Below are 6,010 nucleotides of genomic sequence, written 5' to 3'. Positions count from 1 at the left end.
TTCCCCTAAATACTAGAATCTCAATGTCTATTATCATTAATTTTACAGATACCTAACTTTGTTAGTTTTCTAGTGTTGGGGTTTGATCCCACAGCCTTGCATGCACTAGGCAAGTGCTTCAACACAAGTGTACCCACACCCAGTATGTTGGAGATCAATAACTTCTGAGGACAGTACAATCTTTGACCTGTTTCAATAGCTAGTTTGGCAGGCAAAATCTCTTCACAGGACCCTTCTTATATTTTACATATACTATAGATAGACCTATATTGATAACAGAAGAGAATTTGAGTGAATATATGAGAAATTTAGTAGATATTTTTCTTTAGATAATAGGCAACATTTTAAAACTGAATTACTAGGCATAGCTTGACTATGTAGATATGACACAGAGATGTTTATTACAAGTTGGAAAAAAAACACTTAAAAACACTGCTTCAGCATATGTGTTAAAGAACGCAGGGATGCAGATGACGTGCACAGTGCGCCATTTGGACTACAGTGTTATTGCGCTGCCTCAGACTTTGTGAATTTGATGTTGAATAAGCAGATTACAGCTGTGTTCATACCATAGCATATGTGCATGACACCACAGGACACCACAGCTGGGGTGTTGGTATAGGAAGATGAGACGGCCACAGTGGCAGCTTCAGAATGCAGCAGACACATGACAGTCAACATGGAAGTTGCGTATAAGCTACATAGAGATAGGTATCAGTATACTTAGAGCTGGTTGGGCCACATAGTTTTCTGTCAGAATGCTATTTAATAAACTAGGAACTTTATTCTTTTGAGAAAAACAGAGGAATACAGTATCCATTAGGCTATAACTAAATAGTAAGAAGATCTAAATTGTCATGCAGTTATGATTATATATATGATTATATAATGCTTAAAAGAATAATATGAATTATTCTTTTAAGCATTATAATGAATTGAAAGACCAAAATAAGTAATGTGTTATACTAAAGTTTTTATAAAATTACTAGGCAACCCCCACAAAGAGCTGCCAGCTCCTCCAAACCACAACGAACCAAATATCTCCAAAATAATCACCCCAAACCAATTAAACAAACAAAAAATCATTAAAATTATGGTTTTCAGTTTTCCAGTGATGGCTGCTAGATCCTCTGAGAATGAAGTTTTACTGTATCTTGGAAATTCTTTTGTAGATTCAATAGAAGAACTTCAGGGCTGGTTTGATTTTAGGATCAGAGTTACCACAGTCTGGTTCTACAGTGGTCAGGCTGATTTGGCTGAAGTTGCTGCAGTGTGTCAGGGCTGAGTGTACAGGGTGTTGTTCCTGTATGGTGTCCCCTGGTCATCACTCATTGTCACTATATAATGGGGGGTTCATCTTAGTTTTATAACCCAATATTTTAAATACATTGACATGAAAAATTAGACCCCCTAGGAATCACCTTTCTTGATCAGTAAGATTTAACAATAGAATAGGCAAAATTGATAAAAATCTGTACTGATGACAGATTATACTTTAGATTTTTAAGACAAAAAACATTTAATGAGAAAAAATATGTTTAATGCCAAAGCCCTTGTACTCACAAAATAGTTGGCAAAGGGCCAGTTACTGAAACCGTGGTTTGAAAATATTTAAAGCAGGAAAATGGACTACTACGTTGAATGTTTCCAAGGTGATGATGCAATTTTAAATTCATGGTAACAGAAAGATATAACAGACTCTCCAAACAGACAGTAAATTGAAATCATTGAGGAAGCTGTTTTCCTCAAGAAGGAATTGACACTCGCCTACTGAACACTAAAAATTTAAGGCAATTAGGTTAAAAATGTAGTACTAGTTTTCATAGCATGTTATTGTTAAAATAATATCCCTCTTGAAAACAACATAGGATACCTATATGTATATAACTTAACAAATAAAATTCCTTACATTTTATGTAACAGTGGGTTTTGATTAAACACACATACAAAGTTACAGAAGAATTTGGGAGCTAAGTATTGCAAACACAAGTGTGACTCAAATCACTTCCTTTGGAATTCTTATTTTAAATTGCATACCTACTAATTGTCCAGCAGTATGCTTGGCATTTTCTATATCCATCTCATTTACATTATAATAGTCTTTAAAAATCTACATATTTATAATAAAATAAGTAATATTTATTTCACATGGTTATCTAAAGATGCTTTTACATAAAATAAAAATTAAAAGTCCAATACAAATATGAATTGCTTATAACAAGATGAGCTTTTCTGTATGGCTTTCTTTCCACCCTAGCATCTTTTGTTAAGGTTTTCTATGGATGGCTATTAGAATTTTGTCCCAAACTATATGAAAACTTACCCGAATGCCAGTTTTCCCTGATTAAAATGTCTGTTACTACAGAGAATGAAAAAGATGTATTAGTCTCTTCCTTTTGGCATATTGCCTGAAAACAGACCCACCCATAGGCTACATACATATTTAGTAGAAAGATTTGCATTTGAGATGGTTGTCTTGGGAAATATTAATGAATTTGGTCCCATATTCCTCAACAACCCAGCTATTTCCTTTCAAGTTTTAGAGCTTGGTAGAGACTTAAATGCACTGCATTTTGTCTATGAGTACAGCTCAGCCTATGTGCAGCTCAGAGTACATAATTAGCAAGGTAGAGGTCCAAACCTGACCACAGTACTTCTGCCCAAACTGCATTTTTGATTACTCATAGGTAAAAAATGCTGTCAAGCCATGGTTTCTTCTTTATCAGGACAGTGTCTCTTTGGCCTCTAAGCTTGCTGATACTCCCTTCTGGCTTTAGTTGTTATTGCTTTTGACTTGGTATCTGTGCACTCTAAGCAGGTAGGTCCTGGGGAAGGACCCTGGTATGTACTGAAGAGTCAGGAGAGGAATTAAAAACCAGAGGAGGCAGAATCTGAGATATGATGACAGAATTTGTCCTTTTAAATTGGGATAGTGAAGCCTGGAAAGGGGAGAGGGAGAGAGATGGATGGGGAAGGCCACGTAATTTCAACACATTCCAGGCACAGTAGGTAATAATAAGTTGTCCAATAATTTCTCCCTTCAAACCCTCTTTTTCTATGAATCCTTGTCTCCCCAGGACAAGTAAGCAAACTATATAAGCAACTGTAGAAAATAAAATATTTCATTAAAAGCAAGGAGCATGCACAGCTACTATATAGCTAAATTAAAGCCTTTAAAATGGTTTCATTTTGCTAATGGCACCTCATGTTTGCTTAATAGATACTTTCCATGTGTTCCCTTTTGAATTTTTTATGGTTTAATATATACCTCTTTAAAGTTGCATAGGTTTGGAACTTGATTATTGTGTGATAAACTTAAGTTTTGTGAGTTACAGATTTTTCTTTTTTCTTTCCTTGATTTTGAGCTGAGTACAAAGAATTTTGCTAATTCTTCACTGAAATTTTAGTAGTATATATATTTTTATTATTTCTGGTGACAGCATTCCCATTGAGCAAGTAATTTGGGTTAATATTAGTAATTTTGCTTTTTGTGTCTATTTTCCTTTAAAAAATACTCCTAATTTTAATCAAATTTAGTGGTTTGGATAAAACTTGCTGGGAAAAATAAAGCAAAAAGCATAACCCATATGCTGCAAATAAAAACGTTGGCAGCATCTTGCCACAGTAGGATTTCTGGCCAGCACAAACCAATGTTTATGGGGAATTTAGAAGATACTCTTTTTTCTACCAAGGTCATATAAGGGGCCGTGCCATAGTCTTCAAGTAGAAGCTATATGAAATAGTTGTTGGACAGATTAGAAGCCAGCATTGTCTTTATACATCTATGATTTTCCCCCATCCCCCCACACACTATTTTGAGTTCTTGCCTAGCTTCCCATAGTGGCAGGGATGTCAAAGTGACACATACTGTACAGTCCAGCAGAGATCTGGAGCATTGGTCAAGATGTAGCCAAATGAGATTTTTTTTGTGTGTGTTTCGGGGCACGTGGGGTGCCCTGAAAGCATGGTGTACAGCGTTGCAAACACAGAGGGACAGCAAAGAGAAAAAAGAGCTGTGGCCACAGGGATGTCAGGAGCCTAGTTGTTTCTGACTACATGCAGGGAACATGTGCAGCATGTGAAGGGCAGAGCAATTGTCCTTACTTCTGGTTACCAGCCACCTTTTCTGGGCAAATAGAATCCCATCCTTTGTGGAATACATGGAATTGGGAGGCAATAGTGGCAGGGATCAAGGAGTTGGACTGAAGGGCTAGTAGTGGGGGATGGCCTTGACTGTTACATCTATGTACAATTGTCAAATAATCCATTTTTTCTTGCACTGAGCACCAAAAGAGATTTAAGGTGAAGGAAGGCAGGAGGGTGGATAGTATAATACACCTCTGAGTCTTTTGCCTCTGATTGTCAGAATTCTGTGTCTTCATTCTGAAAGGCTGTTGTTCTGCCTTGTTATGCCTCCTCAAATCCATTTCAGCTTGAAAAACATGAAAAATAACTGTAAGAAAAACTCTCCCACCATCTCGTCAATGTGTCCCATCATCATGATGTTGTCTGTCAGTCGGTCCCTACATCTCTTTGTCAGTAGGTCCCACTACAGATGGACAGAATCTGCACTGCTTAGACCAGCATTTGGCTTTTGCCAAAGCAGTAGGTGGTGTTGGCTAAACTAGAGGAGAGGGCTGAAAATATGAAACAAAATAGGAAAAAAGAAGCTGTCATTTCATAGACAGCTGAGACATGAGGATTGTGATTCCGAGGTCAATGTGGGATCATATCTAGACAGAGTTCCTAGTTTCTGTTTGTTTTTAAGTCATTTTTAATGAATAGACATGATTTTTGCCTATAATGTTTTCTTTCATTCATCTTTCTTATTTTGAAGTTGAAAATATCTTCACACTGTCACTAAATGTCCAATAGCTATTGTAATTTTAAGCTAGAATGTTTAGAAATTATGTGGTGGAATTCCCTTGCATCTAAGGAAATGGAAAAGAACTTTGGAGATCTTAGACAAAAGACATAGACATCTTGTCATGCTATTTCTAGCCTACTCTGTGAAACTGGATTTCACATGGGAACATAATCATTTTAAAAAAATGTTTGCTAGGCTGTAAACTGGACTAAGTGACTGTATGTGTTACCTTCAAGCAAACTATAGGTGCTCAGGAAAGTTTTGTTAAATATCAACAGAACAATCTAGAATTGTTTGCTGGTAAGAACTAACTTCTGATTTTATTCTTCACATATCTTCTAAGTATTTAAATTTTATACATGTATATTTTTATAAGTACAACATTTATAAAGGTATACACACGAAATAAGAATACCAATTACTTACATTTAAAAATCTTTCTTCTTTTATGTTTTTGTCTTTTGCTGGCTTTGAAATATATATATATATATATATATATATATATATATATATATATATATATATATATTACCTTTATAGAGTTACTGAGGAAGGTAATGCATGTTAATGATGGTGGTGAAGAAGGATTCATGGGCTTGTTCTTTACAAAGGCAAGTGGAGGACATGGCTGTTGAAACCATGGGAAGTATGCAGCCCAGCCCAGTGTTAACTACAGTATGGACAGCTGCTCACCAGAACTGCAAAGCCAAGGCCTTCCTCGTCTTAGCAGAAACTGGCCTTTAAACATTTCCATTTCTATTACATATCAGAGTTTCTTTTAGTTTCTTTTCTCTCCCTCTATTTCCCCACTCTGTTTTTTTCTCTCTCTTTCTTTAAAGACAGTGTCTCAGTGCGTATCTGCATGGGCTAGAACTTCATATATAGACTAGGCTGGCCTTGACCTCAAGATTAGCCTACCTCTGCCTCCTGCGTGTAGAGATTCCAGTGTATACCACTATGTCCAGCTGCTGCTGCTCTTCCTCTTCTTTTACCCCTCCTCTTCCTAGTCCTCCTCCTCCTCCTTCTCTTTTTTGGTTTTTACTATGTAGCTGAGATAATCTGAAATTCACTATGTAGTGACAGCTGTGTTTAGACTCAGGGTTCTCCTGTTTCAACCTCCCAAGTACTAGGGTAGAGCATGTG

The sequence above is a fragment of the Mus caroli genome, unplaced genomic scaffold (assembly GCF_978045245.1).
Source record: "Mus caroli unplaced genomic scaffold, Mus_caroli_1 scaffold_1, whole genome shotgun sequence".
In the NCBI taxonomy this organism is placed as follows: domain Eukaryota; kingdom Metazoa; phylum Chordata; class Mammalia; order Rodentia; family Muridae; genus Mus; species Mus caroli.
The sequence above is the reverse complement of the archived record's forward strand: the minus strand, read 5'-3'. Positions refer to the sequence as shown.